General features: G+C 45.8%; 1 long non-coding RNA gene across 1 annotated transcript in view; it reads right to left on the bottom strand.

Annotated features, from left to right (window-relative positions):
* Positions 1–19,733, bottom strand: part of LOC125912410 (uncharacterized) — a 55,988-nt gene that overhangs the window by 11,958 nt on the left and 24,297 nt on the right. The gene's annotated exons all lie outside the window — the stretch shown is intronic.

Here is a 19,733-nt window from a genome sequence, read left to right as displayed (position 1 = left end):
AAGACGGAGGGCATCCTGAATCATCCAGGTGGATTCAATCTAATCACATAGTCCTTAAACGTGAAGACACTTTCCCTTCTGTCCTCAGTGAGAAAGAGTTGTGGTAACAGAAAAGAGGTCAGAGAGAGGCAACATTGCTGGCTTTTAAGGATAGTGGAAGATGCTACAAGGGAAGAAATGCTTGTGGCCTCAGAAGCCAGAAAAGGCAGGGTGATGGGCATTGAGGAGGGCACCTGTTGGGATGAGCACTGGGTGTTGTATGGAAACCAATTTAACAATAAATTTCACATTAAAAAAAAAAAAAGCCAGGAAAGGCAAAGAAGTAGTCTCCTCTAGAGGCTCCAGAAAGGAATTTGGCCCTGCCAATACCTTGATCTCAGTGCAGTGAGACCAGTTGTTAGAATTCTTACCTCCAGAACTGTACGACAGCACATTTGTGTTGTTCTAAACCATTAAGTTTGTGGTGATTTGTTATGGCAGCAACAGAAAACCAAAACAATTTCCTCCCAACCACAGCCCCATCCCCCTTATATAATGACTCTCCCTGGGACTCAGTCCACAGAACTCCCCCCACCCCTACCACAGCCGCTCATAAAAGTCAAGTCATGTAGGGGCACCTGGGTGGCTCAGTCGGTTAGGAATCCAACTTTTCATTTCGGCTTACGTCATGATCTCATGGTTCTCGTTGGGCTCTGCACTGACAGCACGGAGCCTGCTTGGGATTCTCTCTCTCCTCTCTCTCTCTGCCCCTTCCCCCCACATGCACATGGGAGCTCTCTCTCTCTCACTCCAAACTAAACTTAAAAAAAAAAAAAAAGCCAAGTCTTGTAAAGTGAGGGATTCCTCCCTGAGTATCAGGCCAGCTCATGACCCACTCCCACTGCACATTCCCCAGCCTCTGAACACTCACATGAGACCCTCCTACCTGGACTGAGCTGCCTGGAGCGTGCGGGCATGTGAGCCAAGCGGGAACCGTCTCTGTCTAGATTTTGAGCTAGGAGTCCCCAAGGCCAGGAGTCGGGATCTGATTCCTGTTGATGGCAGGGGTCTGGAGGGAAGGTCCGTGGATTAGTGTTGCTGAGGTTCTGAAGGCTGTGATGTTTCACTTAAACCGGGTGGCAGTCGGTTGGTTTGACTTGCCAAAGAGCCTGAGCACTTACATTCGCTCATCCAAAAACTGTGCCATGGAGAGGAGGCGGGAAGGGAGGCGCAGCAAAGGCCAGGACAGGATGCGGCCGAGAGCCCTGGTGTGGAGAAGGCTGCCGCTCCTGGCTAAAATGAGTCTCACAGAAGTTTCTGGTTCTTCGTTACCATGACATGTTGTGAAATGACTTCATGTTTTCTGCAAAACCGGTCGCCAATTTCTGGAAGGCTTGTTTTCCTCTAGAAGAGCCAAACCACATATCCCTTATTGTAGGTGGTTCTTGTACCACAGACATGCTATCTCTTTACACAAGTGATTGCAAAATGTGCAACTGCCTCTCAGGGCTTTTGCTTTGTATTGTTTTGTTTGAACGTGTTTGATTTTTGAAAGCTGTTAAGACCTAGACTGGAAGCTCTCAGATGATCAGATCCTTTCTGGTGTCAGGATGCAAACACGCTACTCCATGCTTAAACAAGGCTCTAGTCTTTTGTGTCTCTTCCATCAAGAACTGCTGCAGATAAAAGCAAATGTCTTAGAAGAGCAAGTATGACATCTGGTTCGCTATCAGGAATAAATCTCTACCTGCCAAGCAAGACTGTAAGGCAATCTGGAACCGGTTACCACATAAACTTGTTTTATTTCAAAACCGTATCACCTGACTTACCTTTCTATTTATTGCCTGCCTTGAGTTCTTTTTCACTATCAGGGTGCTTCTAATGAAACACAGTTGACCTGAGTTTTGAGGTGAATTGTGAGAGAGTTTGTAAAAGGGGCTTAAAGGGGAAGAGACCTCATTTCCTCTGGCTTGTGGGGTGGAAAGGTCACCACAGAAACCAAGCGCCAGCTCTGAAGGGAAGGGAAGGGAGGAGATGGGAAATCAGCGGTGCTCTGATGCCAACCCCCCGTCCTAGGAGCCGGTTTTCAGATGTGGCAAATGCACAGTGAATTTCTGCTCTGATGTGTAATGTGGTCAGATGCCTGTGGGGCCGCTGTGTGGTGCGTGAAGGGCGCTCAGACGGAAGATGCCTGTGTGACTGGCTCTCAGCTGTGTCACACCCGGGCGGGGACTTTGTGCAAGCCCTCCGATGGCGGACTGATATCTGGGGGTACCTGCCGGCTGCCGCGTGCTGACCAGGTAGTGCCCTAGCTTTTACAGATGCCCGTGTCTTCCCAGGTGAGTATGCCTCCATACATCCTCAGTGCAAGCACGAAAGGAGTGGGGGTGCCAGTGGGGGTCTGGGGGGCTCAGTCAGTTGAACTTCTGACTTTGGCTTGGATCTCATGGTTGGCGAGTTCGAGCCCCACATCACCCTCGCTGCTATCCACGCACCGGCTTCGGATCCTCTGTCCGCCCTCCTGCCCCTCCCCTGCTCATGCGCAGGCGCGCTCTCTTTCTCTCTCTCTCAAAAATAAATAAACATTAAAAAAAAAAAACAAACGATGGGTGCAAGGGGCCCATGATATGGGGCTAATGTTTGTGTGATAGCCTTGACGTTTTCTCTTTTCTTTTTTTTTTTTTTAATTTTTTTAACGTTTATTTATTTTTGAGACAGAGAGAGACAGAGCATGAACAGGGGAGGAGCAGAGAGAGAGAGAGAGGGAGACACAGAATCTGAAACAGGCTCCAGGCTCTGAGCTGTCAGCACAGAGCCCGACACGGGGCTCGAACTCATGGATGGTGAGATCATGGCCTGAGCTGAAGTTGGACGCTTAACCGACCAAGCCACCCAGGCACCCCTCTCTTTTCCTTTTTAAAGTTTATTTGTGTATAGCCTTTCCTTACATACTGTCACATACATCATCTCATAGTGCCCTTCACGGAAGCCTGGTGAAGACACTGCCATCTTTTCCGTTCTCCAGATGAGGGTATGGAGACTCAAAGGGCTGACTGACCCATTAGTAAGTTGAAGAGGGTGGGTCTCCAGCCCAGCTCCTCTGACTCTAATGCAGGGCTCTGAAACTCAAATGGCTAAGGGACCAGGAAAGGAATCTAAGGGACAGCATGACCTGGGAAGCACACACCCTGCCCACAGGGGCAGCCGCTACTCAGCAAAAGCTGGGCCCTGCCAAGCAAGAGCGCAGGTCCACACTTGCCATAGCTGTCTAGTTTTTGCCCCACATTATGGACTTTTGTGCATGAGGTTCCAACCTATTCGAACCACCTTGCTAAAAACTAACACAAAAAAAACTTGGGGCACCTGAGTGGCTCAGTCGGTTAAGCCTCTGACTCTTGATTTCGGCTCAGGTCATGATCTTGCAGTTTGTGGGATCGAGCCCCACACTGGGCTCCTCTCTGTCAGCAAGGAGAATCCCTGCTTGGGATTCTCTGTCTCCCTCTCTCTGTGCCTCCTCTGCTCGAATTCTCTGTCTCTCAAAATAAATAAACTTAAAAAATATATAACAAAACAAAACAAAAAGAACTTTGTGAGCCCTAAACATGTCTTAAGGCCCTGTCCAGTTTCCTTGCCAGAGTGCAACTTTGGCTGGTGGTTCATTTTACATTTATTGAGCACCTATTGTGTCAAGGAATTGTGCTGGGGGGGTGGGGGTGGGGCAGGCACAGTCGCTGTTTGAACAAAGCCTTCTTTATTCACATGCACTGAGTCTATGTAGACTCAGCTTCTGTTACTGTTCAAGTGCAGGCTGTGAGGGATTGAAAAAAAAAAAAAACAAAACACATGGTTGCACAACGATGTGAAGGTATTTAATGCTACTGATTGTACAGTTTAAAACGGTTAAAATGGTAAATTTTATGTATATGTTACCACAATAAAAAAATCATGCATATATATGTGTGTGTGTGTGTGTAATTTTTATCCTTAACAAAGATAAAATCTACATGAGAAGAATTTAATGTTCTCAAATAACTTCACCAAACACTTGAGCACCCACTGTGTATCAAACACCATCCGAAGTGCTGGGAATACAAATTAAGGAAAATTAGTTCTTGTCTTTAAATGTAGCTTCTGCCGAGAAATGACAGTGACATTGGGAGCAGTCTAGGTTCACGCAGTTAATAATAGCTGCTATTTATGGAATGCTAGCTCCGTGCCAGGCTCTTTAGTGAGTGCTTCACGGGCACCGTCTATCTCCTTTGAGCCTCACCGCTGCCCTATGGGGCAGATGCTTCTATCGACCTCATTTTACAGAAGGGGCAACAGAAGCTCAGAGAGGCTCAGTCTCTTGCCCTGGGTCCCACAGCGACAGCGAGTGGAGAAATCCCGTTTTGAGCCCAGGTACGCTTTACCCCAGACCCCCTAGCATAGAGATGCCACAAGCCCTGGTGTAACCGGCCAGCAGAGGTCAACGTGGGGCTTGGGAGGCAGGAGCAGTGAGGAGGCTGGGAGAGAGGAGGTCCGAATCAAGGTAAGGTGCTGCAGCCCCAGGCAGGGAAGTGTGCCAGTGTCTCCAGCCCCAGATGCAGGGCCAGTTTCACACAGGTTGTTCTTTTGGTCCGTTCGTGCTACTGTCGCAAAATACCACAGACCGGTGAGCTTATAAACAGCAGAATGTTACTGCTCACATTTTTCAAGGCTGGGAGTGTGAGATCAGGGGGCCAGAATGGTCAGTGAGGGCCTTCTTCCAGGCCACAGACATGTATCCTCACATGGTGGATGGGGCTGGAGGGGGCGTGGTTGGCGGGATAGAATTTATATCCTACAGAGCACTAGTATTTTATAAGAGTGTTAATCCCATTCAAGAGGGTTCCACCCTCATGACCTAATCACCTCCCCAAGGCCCCACCTCCTAACACTATCACCTTGGTGATGGATTTCAGCATAGGAATTCAAGGGCGGGACACATTCAGACCATGGCAATCATTAATACTGATTCCAAAAGGATGAGAGACGGACAAAATGGAAGGACATTCTGGTCACACAGAGAAGGCTAACACGAGGGCAGAGGAGAGGGGCTTGTCCGTGTCATTGAGCCCTTAATACCCAGAGCTGTGACACAGCAAAAGATGACATCGCACAACGTGGAGGGACATGTGAGGGGGCTGGCAGCCGTGGCAGGGCCTGGGAACCTTCATGGGGCTTGTGGACCCCAGCAACCTCAGCAGCCGACACTCCACCTGGAACTGGACCAGAGGAAAGTGTCAGAAGCCACCTGGCAGCCTGTGGGCTAAAGGCGAAAACTTGAAATTGTGGGAAAGTTGGCTTCGAAGGGCCACTCGAGGTTCTACCAAGCAGAGGGTGGCCACCAAGAACCATTGATGGATGCAGATGTTGTGGCACTGTGTCATGCAGATGAACTCAACTGTAGGTTCCGGGGATGTGACACTACAGGAGGGTGGCTCTGGGACACACTTCATTCCTTCCTTAAGAAACATGGAGTCCCCACTAATGCCATGCTCTGTTTTAGATGTTGGGGATACAGCAGTGAACAGGACAGACAAGGTACTCATCCTCATGGAGCTTACATTCTAGGTAGGGTTTGTTATCTGACTAGATGACAATACACACGTAAACAGAAAGTACAGGAGACAATTTCAGAAGAAAGGGAGGAGCATAGGGTGTGATGGCAGTTGACAATCTAGATAGAATGGTCAGGGAAGGCTTCTCTGAGGACACATTATTTGAGGTGACACCTGAATGGGAAGATAGAGGTGGGCATGAGTGGGAGTGCAGAAGGCAGAGGGAACAGTAGTGCAAAGGTCCTGAGGCAGGTGTGAGCTTGCTTTCTGCAGCTTTGAACATATCTTTTTAAGGAAAGAAGGAATGTCAGTGCAGTCTGTGGGGAAGGCTGAGGAAGGAAGAGATGTGACTGGAGTGAGGCCAGATCATATGGGACATTGCAGGCCTGGGGCTGTAAATACACATGTATTGGGGATATGTGGGGGGCGGGGGGGGGGGGGGGGGGACAGCCTCACCACTGGTTCAAAGAGGAAGAGGCTCCTGGACCAGCTGGAGAGGGGCCAGGGAAAACTAGCTTGGCCATAGGGCAAACTCCTATGAGGCTATAGTCCAGGGTGCCATGTCCTTAGGAACGTGAAAATTCAAGCTTCATACAAGAGGGCATGGTCATATAATGTTCTGATGCAAAGCAGAATGTGTCTATGGAAGTCCATGAGGAAAGTGCTCAGCCAAATCAGCCCCAGCCAGCCCTGGAGGGGTTGGGGTTGGGTCAACACAGGAAAAGATCCTGGAGGGGAGGGAGCCAGCAAGGAACTAGGCCTCTGTGGGAGTTTCAGAGCACTGGAGAAGAGAAGCCAAAGCTCGAGTAACAATTAGGTGAACAGATTGGCAGGCTGAAGCGGGGCTGTAGAGGAGGGAGGGTCTGCCCAGAAGGATGATGGTGGAGGCTACTGGCACCTGGCGTAGTCCTAGGCGGAGCCCCCCAATTAAGGCTGATTGGGGTGCCACCTGCTGGTAGCCTGAGGCTACTGCTAGTCTCCTGGTGCTGGTCAGGTCCGCCTCAAATGGAGGCCAGGAGGAATTTGTATTGTAACAGCATTTATGATGGGATTCTTATTATCTCAGTTTTGGCTGAGGCATGAATACTAAATTCCATGATGTTAAATTCCAAAGGATTCACTGTGCAGAAACCTCAAAGTAGTATCAAGAACAGGGCAAAACAAGTCTTAAATTCCTTAACCACTAGGAAAAGACCAGGAGGATTTGCAAAGAGAATATTTAGAGCGAGCTGCTGTCAAATCCGGTGCTTCCCAGGGTTAGTGGCTGCTCCTGGCGTCAAGCCTAGAGGGACACTCTAAGAAGAATACTTGGAGAGCATGATAAGCTTTTCCTGAATAGAGAGACATTGGACTGGGGTCTGCCTTTTGCCTAGAAGATCTAACAGGCTAGCAATGGGCTGGCTGGAAGCAGGAGTGAAGAAATGGCTGGTGCTTCAGGCAGAAGTAATAAAGGCAAAGCGAGTGCGTGTGTGCGTGTGTGTGTGTTTCCAGGTGGGCAGAGAAAGAGAATGAGAAGGGTTTTTGATGTGGTGTGGTTGTTGCAACTGCTGCTTTTAAAGCAAACAGCAGGGATCGATGAAGCAGCTAGATATGATAAACATCACAAGATAATGAAATACTGTATTTCCCAATTTAAATATCTAGATTTTTTCTGACTATAAAAATAACACATACGAATCAAAACTCAGACAGCTCAGAAATATACACTAGCAGAGAAAGCATTTCCCTATTTCCCACCCTGATCTTTAAGACCTTTTCCAGCATTAAAGCTTCTAAGGCTTCCTGGGGCAGGTTCTGTTTTGTGACCAGCAGGTGGCAGTGCACCACCGCTTTAGGGGGTACCCAGAAAAGTGGATTTAAGAGGAAACTCCCATGCAGCAGAGAGCTTTGCAAACTGGTTTTAATTTGAAGCAATCTTTAAGTTTTCTAAAATGATGTCAGGAAAAATTCCTAGTGATTTTTTTTTTACATGTTTAAGCTGCTCACTTTTGGCCACAGTGCCCTAGATTATTGCCCCTGGGCTTTGTAAGTAAGGGAAAAAAGTATGTAAAACAAAGGGAATGTATTGGCTCATGTAATTGAAAAGTCCAGAGGTTTGTTCTGAGGTGAGAGAGATGTGCTTCAGGTCTGGTTTGATCTGGCTTCACCCCCTCATCAAGGCCTTGGGTCTGTTTCTCTGATATTTTCTGCTATTCCTGGCCAGCTTCATCCTAGGGCTTCCTTCCCTTATGTTAGAAAACAGTCATAGCAGTTGCAGTCCTCAGATCTGCACATTTCACCTTCTGGAGCCCCCCAAAATTACTGCCTTGGGTCTCAGTGGCCTGAGTTGAATCACTTGCTCATTCTTAAAGCAAACACTGTGACCAGGGGATAGAGTTGCATCATTCACTTTAGCCTAAGCTTCATGCCCCAGGAGAGCAGTCAAGTTTCCACCTGAAGTACATGGGCTGTGTTGGGTGAGGGAAATACCTGGATGATTGAGAACAGTTAACATGGTGGCAGGGACTGTGGGGGGGCATGCTGGTGGATGTTTGCTGGCAACATGTAGAATGTCAGTGTGACTCTGGTGCCCTGGGTCTCTGGAAAGTCCTACTGCTCACCAGGGAACCAGGAAAAGGCATAGGACCAAGCCTCCAGGTGGCTAACTGGACAACCTCCTCCAGGCCTGCCCACCCCCACTCACTTTCCACCCCACCAGCCCCTGAATGGCTTCTCCAGATTACACATTTGATTGCATAGTTCCTCTGCCCAAAACTGCTGTGGCTCCCATCTTCCGAGCTCAAATCCTTAACAAGGCACACGAAGCCCCATACCCTCTGGTCTCCAGCCTCATCTGCCTCCACTGACTCCAGCCTCATCTGCCTCCATGACCATGGCTGAGTCCAATGTAGGGCTTGATCTCCCAACAGAAAGATCATGATCTGAGCTGATGTCAAGAGCCCTCTGACTGAGCCACACAGGCACCTCCCTTCCAGTCTTAAAGTGTATGATTCTTCACCGGAGGTGCATGGGAGGAACAGAGGAGAACTGGTCCCACTGATCCAAGATGGTAGAGGATCATAGCTTCCCTCTGTGGCGGGTCAGCTTGGATCATTAGGCGACAGCTCCAGTTTTGGTTCTGAGTGAATCATATAAGCTACGCATGATCTGCAAACAGCCCCTCTTCTCTCTCCTTAGATATTTTCATGTTTGCAGAAATTCCTAACGTTTTTCTTCCCAGCTTCCCAGTGGCCTGCCAGAGTGGAGAGGTCCCAGTGTTCTTCGAATGAGGGAGGTCAATGGAGTTGGACTATTTGGAATGACATTACCATGACTGATAAGGACAGCTCACATTATTTGCACACTCATTTTGTTAGCTCTCATTTTAAGTATAATACATGTAATAAACCATTTGGTGTTTACAAGAAACCATCCTATGAGGTAGATGCCACTATTGTCCCCATTTATAGACAAGAAAACTGAGATATAGAAATGTTAAATATGTTGCCTAAGGACATGAAGCTACTCAGTAACAGAGACAGGGTTCAAATGCAGGCAGTCTGGTCCCCCATACCTTCAACTGCCACCCTATATTGCCAGTCTTAGCCAGGCTGTGGAGGATAGAGGAGGGAGTGAGGGCAGGTTGGAAAAGGGCATCAGAGCCAGGGGGACTCTCCCTTCATTGTTGCCATGGCTGCTGGTTCTAAAGACCAAACCTGGCTCAGTTCTACCACCCAGGATTCTTTAAACCATCATAAATACTGATTATTATAAGTGAAATGCCTGTTATTAATCTATCATGTTATAGCTCTTAGAACACGTCACAAGCATGAGTGGGGGAAGGGCAGAGAGAGAGAGAGAGAGAGAGAGAGAGAGAGAGGGAGACAGAGGATCAGAAGCTGGCTCTGCACTGACGGCATTGAGCCTGATGCGGGGCTCGAACTAACAAACCGTGAGATTATGACCTGAGCCAAAGTCGGTGGCTCAACTGACTGAGCCACCCAGGTGCCCCAAGCCTTATTTCATTAGAGATGGACAATGGCTCTGTGAAGGAGGCATATTAACTCCATTTCACAGGAGGGGCGAGTCTCAGCTTGGCAAAGTGACCACCCAAAGGCCCCAAACAGGTAGACAGAGAGTTGGGACCTGCTTCTGAATCACCCATCTGTGGACCCAGGGCCGACATCACAAAACCTCTTCCCTTATGGATGAGGGCCTCTCCATTGTGGGAGAGTCTCCAGTGAAAATGGCTCTGGGGAGGCTCGTTCTTATTCTCCATTCCCTAAAGCCGCCAGATAACACCCAGATATGTTGCTTCCTCAGTTCACAGCCCCCTGCTTAGAGGGCCAGGCAGGTCTGAGGATGGAGAACCGCCTCCGTGTCTAGGACAGCCTTCCAGCTCTATCCACTCCCCACCCACTGCCTCTCCCTCTCCTCCAAACATCGTCTTTTCCTTTTGCCTACACGTTTGAGGTTTCATAGTTTCTGCCTCTGAGGTACCAACTAACCTCAGCCGGTGGCCAGGACTTTTTCCCATGCTCCCTGCAGGGTGGAACTTATTGCTTTCATGGATCATCACCCCCCACTTCCCTTCAGAGTCCTTCTTGGGCCTGTGGACTTTCAGGCACATTAGAGCCTGAAGTGCCGGCCAAGGTCAGGTCTGGACTCTGCCACCCTTTCCAGTGTCATCCAAGGACCCCTTAGGGACGGGGTCTGGGAAAAGTGTGAAGGTTGTGTTTAGGGTCTTCTTTTTTCGAGCAGATGTTGACGAATTCCTACTATTGGGTCATTCAAACAGCCAAGGTAGGCCACTCCAGGGAAAACACCCCCATCTCTGTTCAGCAACATCCCTGACGGCCCCAGTGAATCACTCCTCCAAATGAATCCAATCGCCTTCACTTGCACACTTGGAAGAGAACCCTGGGCTAATGTGGGAAGGTCAAGGGGGGTCTGGCCATTTGGAATGACATTTATCATGACTGATAAGGACAGCTCACATTTTTTGAGAGCTCATTTTGTTTGCTAAGATTTATTGATTGCAAGATACCATTTTAAGTATAATACATGTATAAATCCTCCAACAGTCACAGCCTCTGAGGAGGTGGACATCATCATCATTCCCATCTTACAGACAAGGAAACTGAGGTGTAGAAAGGTGAAGTACCTTGCCTAAGGCCGTGAAGCTAGTGTGCATAAAAGAAGGTAGGAGTTACGGTCAATCCCTGCTCCATCCCCAGGCTCCCCAAGCAGGTGGACACATTCATTGATTTGAGTACCTCTAAGTTCAGGGCATATAAGGAAAATAAGGTCTAGGCCTTGGCCTCTGTCAGTTAAACACCAATAGTAAAGACAGACATGTGGGTTATGGTACAAAGAAACATGTGCTGAGACAGAGGTGGGGGGGGAGTATGTGGTGGGGAGGGGGGAACAACCCCCCCAAACAACTGGATTACCCCTGAGTTTCCCAGTCCCTGGCCAAATACCCACTGGGTCCTCTCCACAGAGAGTCAGGGATGGGTGATGGGAACAATGGTGAATTACCAGGGATGTATCACTATAGCATGAGTCCTGCTTTCTGGACCCTTTTAAAATGCATGCTGTGGTTTTCTGATATTTTCCATATGTCACAAAATTTACGAGTCTGATCTCACAGAGCAGCCAGAAAACTCAGAGGCAATTGGTGATGTATGTGGACCGTCTGGCTCCTCTGAGAAAAGATTCAGTTGTGTCTCTTAAAGTGATTTAATCCTACATCTAAGGCAGGAATGAATAGAAAATGCAAATCTATCTTCCTTATTTAAGGATTTTGCATTTTTGATAGTTTCAAAACAATCATCCAGAGGGAAAAAAAAAACATATCTTAACAAGTATATCTTGTTGGAAAATGTAGATGCTTTGACAAATTAGAAAGCCGACCAAGTCACACACTTCCTTGTCAACTCTTGCTTCCAGCAGGCAAGCATTTAAAATAATATTCCAAGGAGGTTTAACATTCATGATTGTATTGTTTGATTATTGCACTTTCTAGATAATGGTTTTTCAAAATTGTATCTTGCAGCTAAAAATTAAATAGCGACTTCTGGGTATGCACGACATTCTTTAATAAAATGAGACCCAATATAATATTCTCAGAGGCTGAGCAGTAATATAGGAGAGATTTACTGTAGTCCAAACGAGTGAGATCATTGATCCTATAGGATTCTTATTATTGTCTCAAGCTAAACTCCAGAGAATGCTGGGAATGGAGCCACATTCTCTATGCACATCTGCCAGGATCCTAGGTGGGCTTTCTTTTCCCACATGGATCTCTGAAGAATTCGTGGGGGTCTTTTGGCTGTGTGCTGGGAAAATGCCTCAGAAGAGAAAGCCGTGGACAAAGCCGCTTACCTGTGTCCACTGTAAAGATGTACCTCTGATCTTCAGGGCAGTGAAACTATTATACATTTGCCAAAACCTATAGAATGTACAACACCAAGGGTGAACTATAATATAAGCTATGGATTTTGAGTGATGATGGCGTATAATGTAGTCTCATCAGTTATAACAAATGTACCACTCTGCTGGGGGATGTTGATAGTGGGGGAGACTAGCATGTGGGGGGCAGGAGGCATATCAGAACTATCTGTACTTTCTGTCTAATTTTGCTGTGAACCTCAACTTGGGCTTAAAGAAAACATGTACCTCTAGGCAGCTCAGTACACCATGCAAGCCTTCTTGCCAAGGTAGCACTCCATTCTCAGACTGCTGCCTCCTGCTCCACTGTACTTTAAAAAAAATTTTTTTAATGTTTATTTATTCTTGAGAGAGAGACACACACACACAGAGCATGAGCAGGGGAGGGGCAGAGCGAGAGAGGGACACAGAATTGGAAGCAGGCTCCAGGCTCCAAGCTGTCAGCACACAGCCTGATGTGGGGCTTGAACTCACGAGCTGTGAGATCATGACCTGAGCCAAAGTCAGACATTTAACCAACTGAGCCACCCAGGTGCCCCTCCACTGTACTTTTTAATTTTTTTTTTTTTGAGAGAGAGAGAGAGAGAAAGAGGCAGGGGGGAGGGGCAGAGAGAGAGAGACAGACAGACAGAAAGACAGAGAGACAGAGGATCCAGAGTGGGCTCTGCACTGACAGCCGGAGCCCAATGCAGGGCTAAACTCATGAAATGTGAGATCATGACCTGAGCCAAAGTCAGACGCTTAACTGACTGAGCCACCCAGGCATCCACTGTACTTTCTACCAGCCTCTAACCCTTGACATTGTTTCTTGATTGTACCTCACGATCTCGCTGTTCAACCAATGTTTGTGGAGATTCCAATACGTGCCAGGCACTGGCTTACACTTGGGTCCAAACTTTGATCTGGCTACTCCTCAAGGATATCAGCTCAGACTCAGACCCAGCCTTAAAGCAGAGCCTATTTTGAATAGGCCCCAGGTTAAGTTTGAGTGCAATATTAGGTCTGATGGGGCTTTCCATCTGGAATATTTATTTCATAAGAAAATCACTTACAAATGTGCCGCAAAGTAGGGAGCTGGCTGGATTCCCAGGGAAAAAGTGACCTGGGTTGTAGGTGCATCTGCATTCATACATCAGAACAAGGAGGATACATGTGCCTGATGATGAAATCCATGGAGTACCTTGGTAACATATTACTCACTGGGTTTGCCTGCTTCTGATAGGTTGGGCTAGGTGAGTGTGATAACTGACAGCTACACAATCTCAGGGGTTTAACACAACAAACAATGAAAGCTATTCTTCATTCACACAAAGTCCAACGTGCATGTTGCTGGTTGTGTGACTTGAAGTCATGAGGTCAGGGTTCCAGCTCCTAACATCGTGTGTGGCTCTGACATAGTGGAGTCCTTTGTTCTAGGCACAGAGATGGCAAAGGTGAGGGACCAGGGAAGACCTTGCCGGGCATTTTAGGAGCCAGGCCCCAAATGCCTGGCATACACACCCGGGATCTGAATGAGCACCGACAGCTTCTGCCACACATGAGAGGGGAGCCATTTCCATTGCAGACAATTTTAAAACTAAAAAGTCATTTTCCATTCTTTCTAGGATTTTTCTATCTCATCCAGCAGGCTTTTTTTTTTTTTTTTCTTATATGTCGCTAGTCAGTCATTAAGCCAGAGACCCTTTGAGGCAAGTGTTCTAAATTTCCCCTCTCCTACTCTGAGTCACGTGACAGCCGTATGTGTTAGAAGAAGGAGCACATGGGGGGGACAGCTTCTTTGCTTGTCAAGAAATGGATCTAATAATACAAGCAATGTAATGACATATGCAGCAAGAATTCTGTAAAGGGAACTGGTACGAAAGACAAATCCACCCTATTATTTCAGCGACCCATATATAAGCCCAGAATATGTGGCATATCCTGAATTACAGGTCTGTCTTAGGCTTTAAAAGCATTATTCTCTTCCTGACTGGAAATATATGGTTAGATCTATATAGCACTTGATAGTTTTCTGATCATTATCTGCAAATATTCTTCACTGAACATCTGTTGTCCAAACTCATCCTACACAAAGTTACAATCATAAATTCTATTAAGCTTAGAGAAAATGCAAGTGTCCTCCTTTGTCACTTTAGGTCATCACATCTTCATTCAAAAGGATTTTCCCATTAGAGGATCTCAAAGTAGAGATGACAGTACATGTATTTTCATACATGTGCATTCTGGTGCCTGCCCAAATCCAAACCTTGTTCATGTCAGTAGTTAGAAATATATTAGGATGATAGAGCCTTTATTTGTATAGTTGGGGCTTCAGTATGTACTCCCTGCAACCTCACCCCACACCCCCAAGAACCAGGAAATAAGGCTGCCCTTCGAGTACCAAACAATAAGATCAACATCAGAGAGAAGCAAAGTCACATGAAGGAGAGACCCTACTAGCAATGTAAAACCCCACCAGCAATGCAGGGGAAGTGTAACATACACAAGGGAAGACTACATCCATTAGAAGAGCAGCTCGTCAGCGCTGGAAGACTGGAAAAAGGAGAGAATCAAGGGCATGTGCTGATGGCATAAGCAAAGGGCCTTGAATGCCAGTGCAGGGGATTGAGACTGGATCCCAAAGTGATGAAGTAGGTATGTTTGTCTTCAATGCCTTTCTATTCCCCCCTTGTTTACATAATTCAACTATTTTTAGAAACCTCTCTCCCTCATTTCCTCCAGACAGCCAATATTATACCCATTTCTTCCAAAAACCAGTATTTTCGGAGGCAATAGGAAGTCATGGAAAGGATTCTTACCCCATTGAGGTCATGGTTCTGGAATTATTCAATTACTGATTCTTAACTTTATTATACATATCATATATGTTCAAATACAAGACGAGATGGGTTTTTTTCCTGAAACACTATTCTTTGGTAAAGAGGAAACAGCCTTATATTTACGGCCTCAACAAGGCTCTTGTGAGGCTACTCTCTCAGTTACTTTAATGTGCATGGCAAAGTGCTATTTGGGAAAGATTCATCCAGGTCAAAGGGGGTCTAACTGAATAAACTGAGTCACTGGGTCTCATTTACAAAGGCATCTGTGATGTGAAGATGAACACAGAGAGTTGAGACCAGTTGAATTCTAGTCTTCAAGCCCCAATTAGTTCTAGATCCATTTGCCAGATGGAAGCATCAGTCTATATTCATTTGATCTCATAGTCAAGTCATTTATCCCTTCTTTTTCTGATCCCATTACCCTTCCTCTACCCACCCCACCCCTCTGCCCCCCTGGCCTGGCAATTCTGCTCATGACTCTGAGTCTACCTTCAGGAAAAGAACATATTAGTCATGGGGACTTTTGAGCACAGGGGTCCTGATGGAGGTTATTTCTCATTGCTGACTAGTGACCCAGCAAATTGCCTTTATTCTTCAGTCTCTCTACTTGGCTAATGAATCTCTACCCCCAAGAAAAAGGATCTGTTCTTGGTGGGTTGTTAAAGTACTGAGTCTGCAACACTGAAGTCCAGATCAGCCCCTGGGCAATCCCCAAAGGTAGTGATGGGCACAAAGCAAGACTTCCCGGCAGATGGAACTACTGATCTTGTTTCTCAAGAAAACTTTTGGACTTGATGGGTGGATGAAAGAGAGCCCTTGATTTGGTCATACGATGAATATTTTCTATTTTGGACGGCAAGCTTTCAGCTTTCATCTCTGTGCAGCTCTAGGGTGTTTCTCTTTTGTATACTGAGAATGAATTTTGCAAGTAATACCCACAATTTGTGTGTTGCTGGCAGTTTTGGAGGAAACAGACTTCTCAGTTCATATTAGCAATTCACAAACAAGAGGTCACAGTATACTCAACACGAAGTGTGAATAAGAGCTGAACTGATGTATGCTGTGCCTTCCAGATCTGAAAACAAAGACTGGGGCCAATAGGTTGGCAAACAATACTTTGCCTTTTTTGGTGTAAAGCCCCCTCCCCTAGCTCCTTAGGGGATCTGTTTCTTGGCAAGTTCACCTGTATACAGGCACGCACACCTGAGCACATGTCTATGAAATACAGTTGTGATGGGTGTTTTGGTCTGTTGCCTTTTTTTCTTTGATGACTCTATTCTAGACATGTTAAGTAAGCTTTCTCTAACCAAGGGAGGCTAGTTTAAAACATGGATTTTAAATAAAAGCTGAAAACATCAGGAGCCACTGCTTACCTAGAACTTGGGAAATGAGAAATCTTCCCTGGCGGTTTTGTATGATAGGAGAGCAGAGGTCACAGAAAAACTAAGTGGCTAATTCTGATAGGCTAATTCTGTAACTCCCTGGAACATGCGCATGATCACACAGCACCCTGTCCCCTCTTTCATAACTTTTGCCACGGATGCAATTAACCAATTATGAAATCATTGGGTTGATGTCTACATTTTTGTAACATTTCAAGTTCCAACAAGGCAGGAACTGTGTCTGGCTTTTTTCCCCTCTAAAAACTCAGCCCCTACTACAGTGTCTTGTACCTCGAAGATGTTTAGTTAATATTAGATGAATGGATAATATACAATCCAAGGGACTATGTCTTTCATCTTTGAACCACTCACTAATGCCTGGCAGAGTGTCTGGCACAGCAAGAACTCAGGCATCAGTTGTGGAAGGAGAAAAGGAAGGAAGAAAGGAAAGAAGGAAGAAGAAGAGGTCATCTCCATCCCATGAACTCAGCACAATTGGACTCGAGGTTTCCTGATTAATATCATCAAAGGGAAAATCCTCTTCTGTTAGCAAAAGGTGTGAAAAATAAACAGAATGCCATCTAATTTAATTTGAGCTGCAAAGAAAGTGACTAACGAGGCATTTCTGTATTTGGGTGGGAGGAGGACACTCTAAGTGCTACCTGGAAATGGCTTTAGTTACTTTGGTGACTGTTATAGTCTTGTGAGAATAATCTCTTCTTAATAAGGACAATTACTTAGATTTATTACTCCTCTGTGGTCTTGTTAAAGATCTAAGAAGAATCCTATTTAAATGTAAAGAACAATAGGAGCTTTTTAACAGGGAGCAAGTTTTAATTAAAGCCCAAGCATCAGATTGGTGCCTCTGTGGCTGGGTGGAAAAACTGGGTTAAAAAAAAAAAGAATAAATAAACAATGACACCTACTTTACCTACTTTTGAAGGAAAGTCCATTTTGAATGAAAAGCCTCAAAAGGGTATCTGTATTCAGATTACACAAAACATCCCTGTTTTGAGGGTGGCCTTTTGGAATCAAGTCCTTTTCCTTCGCTTAATGAAACATCCTTTAGGGTTGAGATAATGAGCTGGATTACATGCTGGGAGCCCAATCCAAGAAGCAGAGCTGGGATGACTGATGGGAATCACTACAATAACACACAGTGGTATTTAAAAAGTATTTTAGAATGTTCCTAGGGAGGAACAGGGACCCAGAGTGCTCCCAAAGAAATGCATTGTCCCAGAGACGCCCATCCCACAGGTAGAAAAGTTCAGGGTTCTTTCTGCTTGAGTTAGATTAGCAAGAGCTGTTTGGAAACCCCAAAAGCTCTGGCCCTGAGGAAATGTCATTAAAAAGACAAAAACATAGAATGAAACAAACAAAAAGTCTGATAAGCCATTGGATGGGTAATCTAATAAGCCAACGGGTTTACACCAAGCAAACAGTTTCTCAGCTGTCTGATGTGGCTAATGTTTCCATGTTGGAGTAGCGCATACAAATGCAGCTGTCTGCTGTCTGTAACATTATTCTGCTCTAAATAAATAACCAACAGCAGTCATTTAGATGCATTTTGGGTGACGATGGCACATGGGAACTCATGTCATCTAACCTGAGCCAGAAGTATTTCCACATTAAATTATATTATTGAAAACAATGAAGGAGTAAGCATGGGGTGGGGTGGGAGTAGGGAGGCTCTTTCTTGGCTTATGGGGTATGTTCTGATTTTATGTCACCCTAGTGGTCAACAAATGTCATACCAAGAACAGATGAACACTAAATGAATCTCTTCTTGTGATGATTATAACAAGACTGTAAAATGGAAAACAGTAAATATAACTCATCCTTATTAAGGCTCCCTGGTATTTGTTTCCAGCTAGAGCTCCTAACAAGAGAGTAAACAATACTTGGTCTCTTGTGATTGCTAATTAAAATGCAATAAATTATGGAATCAATTTAAATTCTGGATCAACTCTACAGTGGGTTCAACAAACCTCCTAAATTTTATTTTCCCCTTGGGGTCTCTTCCGGAACGTTGAGGTACAGGAGTGTGTGTGCAGGGTCTCTCTTTTGTTTGATTTTTAATTGCTCTGGTGGCTCTTTCAAGGAAAGATGGCCAATAGAGAACAAATTCCAGGATCTTGGCATGTTTTCCCTGCCTCTGAGTTACCTCCTTGTTTTGGCTTCCTGTGTGGATAACGGAAAGTCTTGGGCAACTGCCCAAAGTTGTTTAGTAGCAGTGGCCTTTGCAAAGTACCCAGAATAACCAAATAGCCCTGGTTCCCCACAGTCTTGTTTGGGCTGGGAACAATGGGGTCTAGGTGGAATCCTTATGTAGCTAATACATGAAGGTAGAGTGTTTGTCAGCAAGACCCAGCAGGAGAGGAGGCTAGTGCCTCCTAAAATAGGAAGGTAGATAGATATAGATACAGGGGTGCCTGGGTGGCTCAGTCGGTCAAACATCCGACTTCAGCTCAGGTCATGATCTCACGTTCGTGAGTTCAAACCCCGCGTCAGGCTCTGTGCTGACAGCTCAGAGCCTGGAGCCTGCTTCAGATTCTGTGTCTCCCTCTCTCTCTGACCCTCCCCCATTCATGCTCTGTCTCTCTCTGTCTCAAAAATAAATAAACATTAAAAAAATTTTATAAAAAATAAAAAAAAGATATAGATATAGATATAGACAGGTATAGATACATGGATAGATATAGAGACAGTTATATATATAGATACAGTATTATAAGTCAGAAATGTTTCTACATTAAATTATATTATTGGAAACACTAGGGGCGCCTGGGTGGCTTGGTCAGTTATGCATCCAACTTTGGCTCAGTTCATGATCTTGTGGTTTGTAGGTTGGAGCCCCACATAAGGCTCTGTGCTGACAGCTCAGAGCCTGAAGCCTGCTTCAGATCCTGGGTCGCTCTCTCTCTCTGCTCCTCACCTGCTCATGCTCTGTCTCTCTCTTTCTCTCTCTCTCTCTCTCTCAAAAATAAACATTAAGGGGCGCCTGGGTGGCTCAGTCGGTTAAGCGGCCGACTTCGGCTCAGGTCATGATCTCACGGTCCGTGAGTTCGAGCCCTGCATCGGGCTCTGTGCTGACAGCTCAGAGCCTGGAGCCTGTTTCAGATTCTGTGTCTCCCTCTCTCTGACCCTCCCCCGTTCATGCTTTGTCTCTCTCTGTCTCAAAAATAAATAAACGTTAAAAAAAATTTTTTTTTAAAAAAATAAACATTAAAAAAACACCACTAAGGGTGCCTGGGTGGCTCAGTGGGTTGAGCGTCCAACTTCAGCTCAGGTCATGATCTCACACTCCATGAGTTCAAGCCCCACGTCGGGCTCTGTGCTGACAGCTCAGAGCCTGGAGCCTGCTTCAGATTCTGTGCCTCCCCCTCTCTCTGCCCCCTCCCCTGCTCATGCTTTCTCTCTGTCTCAAAAATAAATAAAAACATAAAATTTTTTTTTAAATAAAAAAAAACACTAATGGAGTAAGAATATACAGATATAGTTATATCTGTCCTTATATCTATGTATTCTTTTCTATATAT

This window comes from Panthera uncia (assembly GCF_023721935.1).
Source record: "Panthera uncia isolate 11264 chromosome C1 unlocalized genomic scaffold, Puncia_PCG_1.0 HiC_scaffold_4, whole genome shotgun sequence".
In the NCBI taxonomy this organism is placed as follows: Eukaryota; Metazoa; Chordata; class Mammalia; order Carnivora; family Felidae; genus Panthera; species Panthera uncia.
The sequence above is the reverse complement of the archived record's forward strand: the minus strand, read 5'-3'. Positions and strand labels throughout refer to the sequence as shown.